Source organism: Callorhinus ursinus, unplaced genomic scaffold, assembly GCF_003265705.2.
Source record: "Callorhinus ursinus isolate GAN/ISIS: 27379988/994484 unplaced genomic scaffold, GSC_fseal_2.0 scaffold130, whole genome shotgun sequence".
Lineage (NCBI taxonomy): Eukaryota > Metazoa > Chordata > Mammalia > Carnivora > Otariidae > Callorhinus > Callorhinus ursinus.
Window position 1 is genome coordinate 272,972 of NW_027397192.1, and position 14,917 is coordinate 287,888.

The window sequence follows — 14,917 nt, forward strand, 5'->3', positions numbered from 1 at the left end:
CAGTGCAAGAAATCAGCTGCTTTCTTATACACTAACAATGCAACTGTAGAAAGTGAAATTAGAGAAACGATTCCATTTACAATAGCACCAAAAACCATAAGATATCTCGGAATAAACCTAACCAAAGTGGTAAAGGATCTATACTCTAGGAACTACAGAACACTCATGAAAGAAATAGAAGAGGACGCAATAAGTTGGAAAAGTATTCCATGCTCATGGATTGGAAGAATAAACATCGTTAAAATGTCTATGCTACCCAGGGCAATCTATACCTTCGATGCCATCCTGATCAAAATTCCAATGACATTTTTCAAAGCGCTGGAACAAACAATTCTAAAATGTGTATGGAATCAGAAAAGACCCCAAATCGCCAAGGAAATGTTGAAAAAGAAAAACAAACTGGGGGCATCACGTTGCCTGATTTCAAGCTATACTACAAAGCTGTGATCACCAAGACAGCATGGTCCTGGCACAAAAACAGACATATAGACCAATGGAACAGAATAGAGAACCCAGATATGGACCCTTGACTCTATGGTCAAATAATCTTTGACAAAGCAGGAAAAAACATGCAATGGAGAAAAGACAGTCTCTTCGATAAATGGTGCTGGGAAAGTTGGATAGCCACATGCAGAAGAATTAAACTCGACCATTCTGTCACATCATACACAAAGATAAAGTCAAAATGGATTAAAGACCTCAATGTGAGACAGGAATCCATCAAAATTCTAGAGGAGAACATAGGCAGTAACCTCTTGGACATCAGCCACAGTAACTTCTTTCAAGATACCTCTCCAAAAGCTAGAGAAACAAAAACAAAAATGAACTTTTGGGATTTCATCAAGATAAAAAGCTTGTGCACAGCAAAGGAAACAGTCAAAAAACAAAAAGGCAACCCACAGAATGGGAGAAGATATTTGCAAATGACACTACAGACAAGGGGCTGATATCCAAGATCTATAAAGACCTTCTGAATTCCAACACCCAAAAAACAAATAATCAATTCAAAAAGTGGGTGGAAGATATGAAAAGACACTTCTCTGGAGAAGACATACAAAGGCTAACAGACACATGAAAAAATGTTCATAATTAGCCATCAGGGAAAATCAAATCAAAACCACATTGAGAAACCACCTTACAAGAGTTAGAATGGCACAAATGAACAGAGGAAGAAACAACAAATATTGGAGAGGTTGTGGAGAAAGGGGACCCCTCTTACACTTTTGGTGGGAATGCAAGTTGGTACAGCCACTTTGGAAAACAGTGTGGAGGTGCCTCAAAAAATTAAAAATAGAGCTACCCTATGACCCAGCAATTGCACTCCTGGGTATTTACCCCAAAGACACAGATGCAGTGAAAAGAATGGCCATATGCACCCCGATGTTCATAGAAGCAATGTCTACAATAGCCAAAGTGTGGAAAGAACCAAGGCGTTCCTCAACAGATGAATGGATAAAGAAGATGTGGTCCATATATACGACGGAATATTACTCAGCCATCGGTAAGGATGAATATCCAACTTTTACATCAACATGGATGGGACTGGAGGAGATTATGCTATGTGAAATAAGTCAAGCAGAGAATGTCAATTATCATACGGTTTCACTTATTTGTGTAACATAAGGAATAGCATGGAGGCCATTAGGAGAAGGAAGGGAAAAATAAAGGGGGGGATTCGGAAGGAGAAATGAACCATGAGAGACTATGGACTTTTCCCTCCCGCCATGGTCTGTCTTCCCAAATATTGCTTTGGATTCACTTCTCTGCACGTCCTACCTCCAGAAAGTGGTCGCTTTTCTGTTCATAGAATTGCTGCTATTCTTTTCTTAGATCTCCTGTTGAGTTTGTAGGTGTTCAGAATGGTTTGATAACTATCTAGCTGGACTCCTGGGACCAGATGAAATTTAGGTCTCCTACTCCTCTGCCATCTTGCTCCTCCCTGCCAGTTTACTCTAGGTTGCAGAATGGTTAATAGAGTTTCTCCAAAAAGTGTAACACCCATTTTTTCATGTAGAGCCTATATGTCACTAGGGTGAAGCCAGGCAACTTTTTTTAAGAATTACATTTATTTATTTGAGAGAGAGAGAGCGCACAATCACAAGCAGGGTAGGGGCAAAGGGAGAGGGAGAAGCCAAGTCTGCACTAAGCAGGTAGCCCGATGTGGGGCTATATCCCAAGACCCTGGGATCATGACCTGAGCCAAAGGCAGCCACTTAACACACTGAGCCACCTAGGCGCCCCCAGGTAACTTTTTAAATATATAATTTACCTTTGAGAAACAAGGCTTGTTGAACTTTTCCCACGATTATAGGTGTTAAGTTGGAACTGGCCATCAAAAAAGGAAACATCAGGCTAGAGAGACACAAGGCCTCCATGGTTTTGGTGTTCAGTTTGGAAAAGACCCCAGTAGCAAATGCATAGTTGCTTTTCAAAAGGGATGTATCTAACACTCATGTCAACGAGAAGCTGAGTCCAAAACTGCAATGCATACCCCCAGGCAGAGTCTGCTTCCCTTGGCCAGAGACTCCAATTATAAAATCATTAGTTACAGAGACTTAAAGCTCAAAGTGGTGAATATGAACATAGAGTCCTAAAGATAAAAAGACTGACACAGCTTGCTGGACTCTTTTCATATCAGAATGTTGTTTTGGGCCCTATTCAAAAGATGCTAATTTGTGGATTAATTGATATAAAGGACCAAACAGCAATCCAAATCCAATATGCAAAGGATCCAGTTTGGTGCCAGGCCTCCTTTTCAGTGGTGAGGGCCTGAAAAGACAACAATTTTTCTTTAGCCTCCCGAGAATTCAGTACTGTGAATCTGCCTACACAGTCCCAAGCAATATAACTTGGCAAGCCGACTCCTGGATTCTGTTGGAGGTTTTCAGAAACTTTTCTTAGGAGAGGTGTGATAATGCCACAACCAACACTTCTGAAACAACCTTCTGATTACTGATCATCAGTATATCATGTATATGTATAAAAGTTTTGGAAATCAGTGTGTAAACACTAGCACTAAATTTTGATTTATCCAGGGTACCTGGGTGGCTCAGTTGGTTAAGCGACTGCCTTTGGCTCAGGTCATGATCCCGGGGTCCTGAGATCGAGTCCCACATCAGGCTCCTGGCTCAGCGGGGAGCCTGCTTCTCCCTCTGACCCTGTCCCCTCTCCCCTCTCATGCTGTTTCTCTCTTGCTCACTCTCTAATAAATAAATAAAATCTTTAAAAAATAAATAAAATCTGATTTATCCAATTTTCACAAATGACAATGAAGTTTAGGTAACCTTGAAGGAGAAGTACAAAGCATACATCAGAGGCCTTGTTACATACATGAAAACAGATCTTGATTCTCAGGTGCCAGTAGTTTAGGAAAGAAGATGTTGTCAATGTTTAAAACAGTGTACCATGTGCCATTAAGTGTATATAATGGATTCAGTTAGAGTCACACTGTCTGTAACTGCTGAAATTATAGGGGAAACCAATTGAATTTATTTAACAGTAATCCACTATAAACCTCCAGCTCTTCTTAAGAATTTTACATTGGACATACGTGGCTGTTCTATAGTTACCTTCCATCTCTTATAGATTATGCTTCCTTTAAGTATTTAATCAGGGTTGTGATTTTCTTATTTCCTCCTGGGTTTTGATACTTTGTGTTAAACTACCCAGGATGAGACAGAAAGCTGGTGGGGAAGTTGTTTAGGTTTCCCACTAACACTTCCCTACATGTGACTGAATTTCATCTAGCACTTATGGGACAGGGAAATACAAACATGTTTTTATTATACATTCATATGTAGAGGTCACACCAAGATTGCACAGAATTGACCCCAAAGTTTTCATTCACAAGGTCATATATGAGTTCTCTTTATTCTAAACATGGCCAAAACCCATAACTTGATTCTGGATGCTGTTTCATTCCACGGGTCCTGTAGAATAAGTGACTTGGTTATCCATATTTAACAGAGTTATAAAAGTTTCATTCTCTTCTCTCATCAAAATTCCCCAGCCTATTCAGCCATCTGAATGGCATTTGATTTCCCCTGGGGATGTTATGGAACCTGGATTGGATCACCCGATGGAAGAACCAAGCGGCACTCGGAGATCTTTGGAGGATAGGAGGTTTATTTAACACCAGCGGTCTCAGAGGAGAATGATCTCCAAAGGTCTGAACCCCAAGCACAAACAAAGGTGGTAATTTATACACTTCTACTTCCGCATACTTGGTACTTGTGGCGCTCACGGGAAGCAGGGCAAGGAGAAGAACCCGGAAAAGCCCCAGGGCAGGGGCTGGGACTCCCTTGCTGGCTCGGTCGGCCATCTTAGGACACAGATTTTTCCTTTTCATTCCTCCCTTTCAATGCCTTTTCTTACTTGAATGGGCATCAATTATTATTAGGGTTCTTGCCAGTCTAGAGGTCTGTATTGGGTTACCAGTAGTTGTAATTTAATTGATTTTATCTGAGAGCTGATGAATTGGGTGATGAGATTAATACTCACTCACACATGGACCAAACAGGAATGCCAATAGGATCATGAGGAGAGGACAAGCTAGGGAAAGGAGCCATGTAGCCCAGCTCCAGATATTATACCAATTGCCCCAAGATTTTGCTAATTCTTCTCTCCTGTGTGCAACCTGACCTTGTAGTTGTTGGATCTTGTCTCTGACCAACCCTGATTGGTTCATACAGAAACAACATTCCTCATTTAGGAAGAGACAAAGTCCCCCCTTTTCATGAGTGAGCATATCCAAGCCCCTCCGATTCTGTAGTACCACCGCTGCAAGGGAGTCTATCTGATCTTGTATAGTCATACACTTGGCCACCTGTTCCATATCTTCTGTGAGATTTTCTGACAGTTTCTGGTAGTAATAGGAGGATGAAACGATGCCTCCTATTCCAGTGCCCACAGCCATTGTTATGCCTAATCCAACCAACAGTGGAATGAATTGGACAGCCCTTTTGGGCCGTGTATGTGCCAACAAGGGAATGGGAAAGGATTGATTATTGGGGATTATATCTACCTGGATAGTAAGAAGCATCAATGCACATGTCTCCACCCAGTTAACCAGTAAGCATCGATAAATATACCCTCCACACATGAAAATGATACCAGGTTCTGGAGTGCGCCGTGGTGTGGCAGACATGCACCCATCAAGCAAAAGGCAGCTGTGGGTTTGGAGACGTTGGGTGGCAGATAGGCTTCCTACTGAATGTGTTTCCCCAGGATTATGGACACAGTGGGGGGCTGGGTAAGACAACAACACATCGGACGGTTTGGGGTCTATTTCTGTGGGTTTGGGAGGATCACCTGTGGGTCTGATCAGGTTGAGGAAACTCAGTGGGCTTGCTATAAGTGGAGGGGGCCCAGTTCGCAGGCAGAGCCAGCAATCTGCAGCCAACCGAGGGTTGGTTGTGTTGAGTAAATGGTGGACCCCTTCTAATATACCATTTACTTGAGGGTCTAGAGTGAGAGGTGCCCGATGGGGAGGAAACCTCAGCAGTGGTTGATAAAGGTCAGGTTTCCAGCAGGTTAGGCCCTTTTCCTCAGGACATCTCAGATCCCTATATTCCCAGTATAGTCTGGGCCTAATTTTTCCTGTCATGAGTGTCTCTCCCCTATTGTGACAAATAGTAACTTCCTTCGAGTCATAACATTGTCTCAGCATGCTAGGGTATACCGAGGTACAAGAACAGGGAGACCATGGAGTTGGTGTTGTCTGTTCTCGGTTGGATGTGACTGCAGTTAGAGTAAGAGTGGGAGCTCGGGCAGGGGCCTTCCAGACAGGAGTGGGGAGAGGCCATGGAGGGGCCGGGGGGTCACCAGGGGGTAGGGCCGCATAGCAGTTGGGACACTGGTCTGTCGGGTGACTGGATACGTAGAACAGACTCTCATGTTGGCAAAGGGTTGGGTGGCATTTAGCACTTGCATTGAGGTTATTTGCCCAAGAGGGCTTGTGGTAATTCTGGCATTTACATGGCAGGTAGTTGGTGCTCCCTAGTATCCCTATGGCCTGGAGAGTGAGGGAGAGGAAACCTGTGAGCAAGTGAGTGTAGTAATACATCCTAAGGTGACCCAATAAACAACAACAATGGCAAGTCTCTGGGGGAAAGTCCAGTCAGAAGGGGCAACAGTATAGAGTCCGACTCCTAGGATGAGGGATATCATGCCGATGAGAGCTAGGGACCACGACAAGCAGGTGTCCATTAGTCGGTGGGGTTTCATCAAAGGTGAAGCTGGAGTGTGTCTGTGAAGTTTGGCTGGACTTTCCACTGGCGTGACTCCCCGTCTGAATGATGAGCTTTCTTCACTCCAGAGTGGTGGACCCATGGGGTGACACCTGAGACCTTGAGGGCAGTAGGGGTGGTTAGTACAACAGTGTGGGGCCCTGTCCACTGCGGTTTGAGGGGGTCTTTCTTCCAATCTTTGACCCAAACTAAGTCCCCTGTTTGGAAGGAGAGTACCTGAGACCCTAAGGAGATAGGGGTCTGCTCAATGGTGTATTTTTGTAATTCATTTAGGGTGGCCCCCAGGGCCTGAGCTGCTCCTTTATTTTTTTATCCCAACCTGATATAAGTTTCTTGAAGCCTCCCCAGTCATGGGGGAGGTCATCCATGTATTAATTCCAACGGGGAGAAACCTAATGTACCAGGCATGCAGCAAGCATGCAGGAGAGCTAGGGGTAGCAGATCCAGCCATAGGAGGTTAGTCTCCTGACAAAACTTTGCTAAGGTTCCCTTGAGGGTGTGATTCATTCACTCTACTTTCCATGAACTTTGGGGCTGGCAAGCGGTGTGGAGTCTCCAGGTGATGTTGAGAGATTTGGTCAAGACCTGTACAATGTCTGCCACAAATGCGAGCCCATTGTCACCATGGATTGTTAATGGCAGGCCGAACCGGGGCATGATCTCCTGCAAGAGGACTTTAGCTACTTCCTGGCTTTGCTCTGTCCTGGTTGAAGGCTTTGACCCACCCAAAGTATGTTCATACTATTACTAGGAGATATCTGAACCCACTGCTAGGTTGCACATCTGTGAAGTCTACCTCTAGATCTTCGAAGGGGGTTGCTTCCAACCTCTGGATACCTGGCGGGGACCATGGTGCAGACGGAGCATTATTTTTAGCACATGTTATGCACCATTCACTCGTTGCTCGGCATAGTGCTGGCAGTTGACTGATGTAGTAGTGCTTCTTGAGAAGGACCTCTAATGAAGTTTTTTTCCAGATGAGTGAGTTGGTGGTATTCCTTGACTAGATGCCCTCCAGTTGCTGTTGAAATGAAGATGTGCTTGTCTGGCATCATCCACCATCCCTTTTCAGTCAGGGTGGCTCCCTCAGCCATGGCCCATTCTTTTTCCTTTTTAGTGTAACTGGGCAGAGGGACTTCTTCCGGAGATGTCAGGGCTATGGTGAGGGAAGGGGCTCTGTCCATGTCCTCACTGGCTGTGGTCTTGGCTGCCTCACCTGCCAGACAATTTCCCCATGCTATGGGGTCATCTCCTTTCTGGTGTCCCTTACAGTGTAGGATTGCTACTTCCTTTGGAAGCCAGATGGCTTCGAGGAGTCTCAATATCTCCTCTTTGTTTTTGATAGCTTTTCCTGAGGCAGTTAGGAGTCCCCTTTCCTTGTAGATGGCTCCATGTATATGTACAGTAGCGAAGGCGTACCGAGAGTCAGTATAGATGTTAACTCGCTTGCCTTCACCGAGGGTGAGGGCTTGGACTAAGGCATATAATTCAGCCCATTGAGCAGGCCATCCAGCTGGTAATGCCTTAGCTTCTAGGACTTTAGTGGTTGTGGTTAGTGCATAACCTGCTTTCCAGTCACCCTCTTGTAGGTAACTGCTGCCATTGCTGAACACCATGAGCTCTGGATTCTTTATGGCTTGATCCTGCAGATCTGGATGGCTCACATAGATTTCAACAGTTACCTCAGAGCAGTCATGGTCTGGTTCCCCCTCTTCTGTGGGGAGAAAGGTTGCTGAGTTTAATGTCTTTACTGTTTCAAGGGTGACCCCCAGGTTTTCACAGAGGAGCCCTTGGTACTGTGTTAGCTGAGAGTTGGAAAGGAAGTGGTGCCCCTGTGCATTCACGAGGGACACAACTGTGTGAGGGACCTTGATGTTAAGTTCTTGCCCCAGGGTGAGTTTGTCCACCTCCTTCATGAGTAGGACTGTGGCTGCTAGCGCCACGAGGCACAGTGGCCATCTCACTGCCACAGGATCCAGCTTCTTTGACAGGTATGCAACTGGCCATTGACAGGGCCCAACAGTCTGGGTGAGTACTCCGAGCGCTATTTTTTCCTTTTAATGCACAAAGAGATTAAAGGGTTTTTCTACATCTGGTAGGCCCAGGGCTGGAGCCTGCCTCAGGGCAGTCTTTATCTCTGTGAAGGCGGCTTCTGCTTCTTCAGTCCAGGCAGGGGGTTCTCGATCTAGTCCCCCTAAGAGATCATAGAGGGGTCTTGCTATTGCTGAGAACCCAGGGATCCAGATGTGGCAGAATCCTGAAACCCCCAGGAATTCTCGTAGGCCCCTTTTTGTCTGGGGCTCTGGCAGGGAGATGATGACTTTCTTTCTCTCTGGCCCTAGTTCTCTCTTCCCTTGGGTGAGGAGGAAACCAAGGTATCAGACCTGTTGTTTGCAGATTTGTGTCTTCTTCCATGAGACTCGGTATCCCAAGTCTGACAGGAGGTGCAGGAGGGTCTTTGTGCCTTTTATGCAGTCTTCTTGTGTGTCACTGGTGAGGAGGAGGTCATCCACATACTAGAGGAGGGTACATCATGTGGCCTCTCTTGGGAAGCTGGCGAGGTCCACAGCCAGTACTTCCCCAAAGAGGATTGGTGAGTTTTTAAACCCCTGTGGGAGGCGCGTCCAACTCAGTTGCATCTGGCGCACTGTATCAGGTTTAGTCCATTCAAAGGCAAACAGTGGTTGGCTCTGGGGAGCCAAGCAGAGGCAGAAGAAGGCATCTTTTAAATCTAGGCAAGTGAACCATCTGGCCAACCCTGGGATTTGGCTGAGGAAGGTGTATGGATTCGGGACCACTAGGTGCAAAGAGATGGTCACCTTGTTGATGGCCCACAGGTCTTGAACTGCTTGGTATCCCCCTCCTGGCTTCTTGACCGGCAAGAATGGGATATTCCAGGATGATTGGCACTCGATTAGAATACCTGCTTCTTGAGTTTGGCCAGATGTTCTTGGATGCCAATCTTAGCTTCTTGTGGAAGGGAGTATTGCCTTTGCCTCTGAGGTTGGGCTCCTGGGATCAGTTCAACAATGATAGGGGCCCAATTCTTGGCTAGTCCATGTGGGTTGTCTTCAGCCCATACTGAAGGGAAGGTGAGTCTGAACTCCGGCGGGCTGCTTGGTTGGGCCTGGGCACAGAATAACCTCCGTTCTTCTTCCCTTGGCATGGTTGCTAGTACCAGAGACCCCATCTCCTCTTGCCTTGGGTTCAATCAGATGCTAGTATGTCTGGTGGGCTCAAAGGTTATCTGAGCCCCAAGCTTGGAGAGTATATCTCAGCCCAGGAGAGGGATGGGGCAATCAGGCAGATAAAGGAATTCATGTCAGACCTTGTGGGCCTTGAGTTCACGCTGGTGAACCTGGCAAAAAGGCTGTTGTATTGCCCACATCCCAGTGGCCCCATGGATGGTCGCAGTCTTTTTGCTGAAAGGGGCCACTGGGGAGGTGACAACAGAGTGCTCGGCCCCAGTATCAACCATAAAAGTCACTAGTTGGCCCCCTACTTTCATTTTGACTGTGGGCTCATGGGGGCCAAGGGGGAAAGAGCCTGGTCTCCCTCAGTCTGAGTCTATTCTCGCAAGGCCTATGGGGTCCTCCTCTTGGGGTTCTTCCTTGCAGCAGCTGGGCTTTTGAGCCCTTCCCTGGTTGGGACATTCATTTTTCCAATGCCCTTTCTCCTTAAATTAGGCACATTGATCCTTTGACAAGGGGATTCTGGGTCTCCTCCCTTTTGGTGGTCGGGATCTCCCTGCCTTTGTGTCTTCCTTTTCTTTCAGGGCGGTGGTGAGGAGGCTGACTTTCTTTTTCATCTTTTTGTCGGCTTCCTTTTCAGCTGTGACCTCCCTGTTCATGTAGACCTTATTGGCAATCTCTATTAGCTGGGTGATGTTCATCCTGGTGAAACGCTCTAATTTCTGAAGTTTTCTTCTGATGTCTGGTGCAGCCTGAGCCACAATGGAGGTGTTTACCATCTGTTGGCTTTCCTGTGCCCCAGGGTCAAATGGAGTGTATATCCTGTAGGCTTCACATAGTCTTTTGTAGTAGTCCCCGAGGGACTCCCCTGGTTGTTGAGTGACTGAGGATACCTTAGTCATGTTCATGGGTTTCTTAGCTCCTGCCCAGATTCTCCAGAGGAGGCCTCCTGGTGTCAGTGGATGTGGGCCTGTCCCTCATCCATGGTAAAGTCCCATGCTGGGCATTCCTTGGGTGGGGCTGTGTTAGCCCAGGCTGTAGGATTGATGACTCCCACTGGTGCGTGCTCTTCTAGGTACTGCCATGCTCCTTTCATTATTCTCCTCTCTTCTGTGTTAAACAGCGTACGGAGTAACTGTTGGCAGTCTTCCCAGGTTGGCCGATGAGTCTGGAAGAGGGATTCCATGAGGTCTACCATAGCCTCAGAGTAGGAAGGAGTGTTGTGTTTCCAGTTGAGGTCGGTGGTGGAGAAAGGTTGATAATACATCATGGAACGACCGGGTTGGACTGTCCTGTCTTCATCGCACCTCTCGGGTTCCTGTGTCTCTCATACCGGCATTTGGAGGGTGCTTGCACCGGCCTGGCGCACAGCCTGGCTGCTGGTCCCGGAGAGAGTGGATTCTCTGGGCCCTGGGTGGTGGGGAGACTGATGGTGGTGGAGTGTCTGGAACTGGGGGTGCAGAACCTTGGGGTTCATATGGTGGAGGCAGGATTGGTTCATCTTCAGGATCTCCAGCTAGAATCTGTGGAGGCTGGGGCTTCTGTTGGTCTTCTTTGGGCCACTTGGATGAGGCGACTAAGACCCTGGCCTGTCCCTGCCTATTGCAAACGAATCACACCCAAGGGGGAATGGTCTGGGCAATTCCTAGCCAGGAGTCAATGTATGGGAACTGGTCAGGGTGTCCTGGTTCTCCTGTTAAAACTCGCCACACTCAATGGATCATTGGGACATCCAATGTCCCTTCTGAAGACCACCCAACATTAAATGTGGGTCATTCCAATTCACATAGGGTTCTCAGTTTGCCAGGATTCATCCTGACTCCATAGTCTCCTGAGAACCCCTTCTTGAAATTTTTGATCATGGTCTCGAGGACCATGGGTTTACTCTGTCCTGAACCCATGGTGATATTCCTGTGCAATGGCACAGAGACATACAAAGGGGGGTTGCCTCCTGAGGTGAGGAGACCAATCAGATGCCCATCTGGCCGTGTCTTGAAGGAGCTTAGGTGAGGCTTAGCCGTAGTGGTCTCAGCGTTGGGACTTATGATTGGAAACTATTCTGATGCCACCCTAGGCTGTATGCCGTTCACCATGGAATTGCAGATGGTCCCACTCAAACTCCATAGGCTTCTGGGGACCTTAAGGGTGCCCGCCTGTGGAGCCACAGATTCAGTTTACCTCGTGGTAGTCAGGTCGGACTGCACACTCACTCACACATTCACTCCAGAGGTTATTACATTCCCTCTCTGGGAATCCCTACCTGTGAGACCTCTATGAGGTCTCCGGGAGGTGATCAAGCTCCCCTTCCACGCCGACGGGTGGGTCTGTCTGGGTCTGGGGTCCCAGGCCTTACCGTGATCTGACGTCAGGACCGGGTCCTCACCTGCCAAGTCTCCTGGAGTCCGGTGGGAACAGCATAGCAGGGCCAGTCCGAAGCGACCAGGCAGGAGACTGCTGAATATTAGGCAGAGCACTCCTTCTACATTATGATCTCCCATTCTGTCACAGCCCCGCCATTGACCCCAAACCACTGGCAACAATGGGCCAGCGTAGTTGGGTTTCCCAGTCAGGTACCAAATGTTATGGAACCTGGATTGGATTGCCTGATGAAAGAACCAAATGGCACTTGGAGATCTTTGGAGGATAGGAGGTTTATTTAATGCCGGTGGGCTCAGAGGAGAATGATCTCCAAAGTTCTGAGCCCCGAGCACAAACAAAAGGGGTAATTTATACACTTCTACTTCCACATACTTGGCACTTTTTGGTGCACGCGGGAAGCAGGGCAGGGACTGGGACTCCCTTGCTGACTCGGTCGGCCATCTTAGGACACAGATTTTTCCTCTTCAGGGACAGAGAGCTTTCAGCCCCATCTCTAATTATTTTTCCCTTATAGAAGCTGTGGCTGAGTTAAAGCAGAGGGAGGGATCCCGAGGGCATGGAGGGAGAGCGTGGCTCTGTAACCATTAGAAAGGCTTGGTATTTACTTCTAATTTTGTGTGGCATGGTGGCTGCCTGTGTCTTATGCAATCAAACTTTCCATGTTTTCAGATGACTTAATGCTCTATGTCAGGTGGCAACACCTTAATTGCCAACATCATCTATTTTAGCCTTAGACCATGTCTTGACTCAGCAATCACAGTCGCATTAACTTTCAGTGAAATTGTGGGTATTGCATGCACCATCAGGCTGACTTGGCTTACATAGCAGGAAACTTTATTTGAGAAATTCACCATAACCTAGGGTCTCTGCTGCCCCATTAGGAAGATATTATCTCTTATTTTCTCACATATTTGCAACATAAGAACTGGAGTTTTTCAAGGGAGGTGGGATTGATCAACAAGAATTTATATACATTTCTTTGGTTCAATTTCTCATTCTTATTGGTTAATGTCATTAGTAAAATTTTGGGTAGTAAGAGCCTGAGTACTATTCAAAAACTCATTTATGGTACACACAGGAATTTGTCTTAGAAAATCTCTCCAAGAGGGTCAAAACACCCTTATGCACACAGTAACCACTTCAAAAGCCAACCAATCAAGCAAAAAGTAACTGAAATATTTGCTGTTATCTCCAAATGAATCTAAGGTTTGTATGATCATGTGAAGGAAGGGCTGAGTCATAAGATAGCCCACCGATTTACATTGTTTAGGTTTAAGCATTATTTGCCTAACCCTTTCATCTCCATAGCCAACTAGCAGAAGTTCTAAGGATTCTCCAGTTTCTGCTTATGATTCCTGTGATGACTTTCCTTTAACTCTCAGTATCATTGTGTGTAGACTCTGTTACCTAAAAAACAAAAACTTCTGCTTACCCAGGATCAATCTTAGTGCTATTTGATACAGTAGAATGGGCCTGAGGTTAATGAACAGATTGAGGAGCAAGTTGCCTCACTAGGAGTTCAATTAGCAAGAAACAATGCATAGTTCCAGCCTCTGTCATTGATTCTATATCCTGGTCTCATCCTGGAAACAATTCCTCAAATTGTCCTCATTAACCTTTTATTTTTCACAACAAGAATGACAGGTGGAGGATCAGCAATTTCACTCTAAATTCCTGAGAACCACATACCACAGGGTGATGTGAAATGGGCACTTGACATATCTGTACCCAGTAGACTGCTTTACAGGAAAGGAAACCAGTTTAATTAACCTAATATTTTATAATGAGTAGGAAATACGGCTTTTAAGATTTTTTCCTCTGGAAGGAGACATTAATATTTATTAAATTTCAGTTAAGTATCCCTGCCCATTGCTACACAGAGAAATATTATTCCATCTTAAAAATATGTTTGTTATTCACACCCCCTTCAAAGGAATGTGACAAACAAACAAAAAACGTTCAGTGCCTTGCTTGCAAAACTTAAACATGAGAAATCCATACAGAATTGTCTTCCAACAAAGTAAAAGAGGAAAACTGCTCTAAACATGACATCTTCAAAAACACTAGATAATGGTAAATTTATCTCAAACTGAACTCCCACCAACAGGGTATAGGATCTCCCACTTGTTTATCTGGGTGACAATACATATTGTCAAAATTCATACAAATTGCTGATCTAATACATATGAAATTGTATATCATTTAAATTTCCATCTTTCTAATTACTGGTGAGACACAAGAAACCAGGAAATAATTATTAAGCACCTACTATACGCCAGAAACTATTTTAAGTATTTGAGATACATCAGTGAAAAAAAAGGAAGGAAAACCACACATTACAGGCTTATATTCTGAGAAGGGGGGAAAAAAACCTTATTAACTAAGTAAATTATAGAGAATTTTTAGAGAGAACATATATTATTGAAAAGAAAAAAATAATGGGAAGCAGTTTAAAATAATGAATGTTTATTGACCATAGGACCTCCTATTTTGTGACATGTCTGTTAATATTTTTTACCAAGTTCTCAATGGGCTGTTTGTTTTATTCTAATTTAATATATATTTTATTCATTCATTTTAAATATCAAAGTTTACCCTAATCTTATTGTGCCCAACTTTGTAGAGAATGATTTTAGAAATTAGAAAATTAAAGTCTATAAAATCAAATTTAACAAATTTTTCAATATTTGTGGATTTTCTGCATTAAGGAAATTTTTTCCCATTTGCATGGGGGGAAAAAACGTATTTCCTTACAAATGATATTTTCCAAAAATAAGTATTAAGTATTTTCCATTTGAAATTTGGGTATAATAGGTAATAAAGGGATTAAAATTTACTTATTGGCAACCAGAAAACACATTAATACTGAAATAGTTGTTGAATAAAATGTCTTTTCATCGTTCATCTATTATGTCACCTGTGTTATGATTCAACTTTTCTATATGAAAATCTATTTCTACATTTCTACTCTGTTTCCCTGATGTACATGACCTACCTTTTATCTTCTTTGAAGTCCAAACAGACAACTCTCCAGAGTTGCAAGAGTGCTCCTGTTAAAATATGAGGGAAATCATGTCGTGCCTATGCTGAAAATACTCA

At 45.0% G+C, this 14,917-nt stretch overlaps 1 pseudogene; it reads right to left on the reverse strand.

Annotated features, from left to right (window-relative positions):
- Nucleotides 1-6,338: 6,338 nt before the first annotated feature.
- LOC141371929 (uncharacterized) lies at nt 6,339-14,871 on the reverse strand (annotated as a pseudogene).
- Nucleotides 14,872-14,917: the final 46 nt, after the last annotated feature.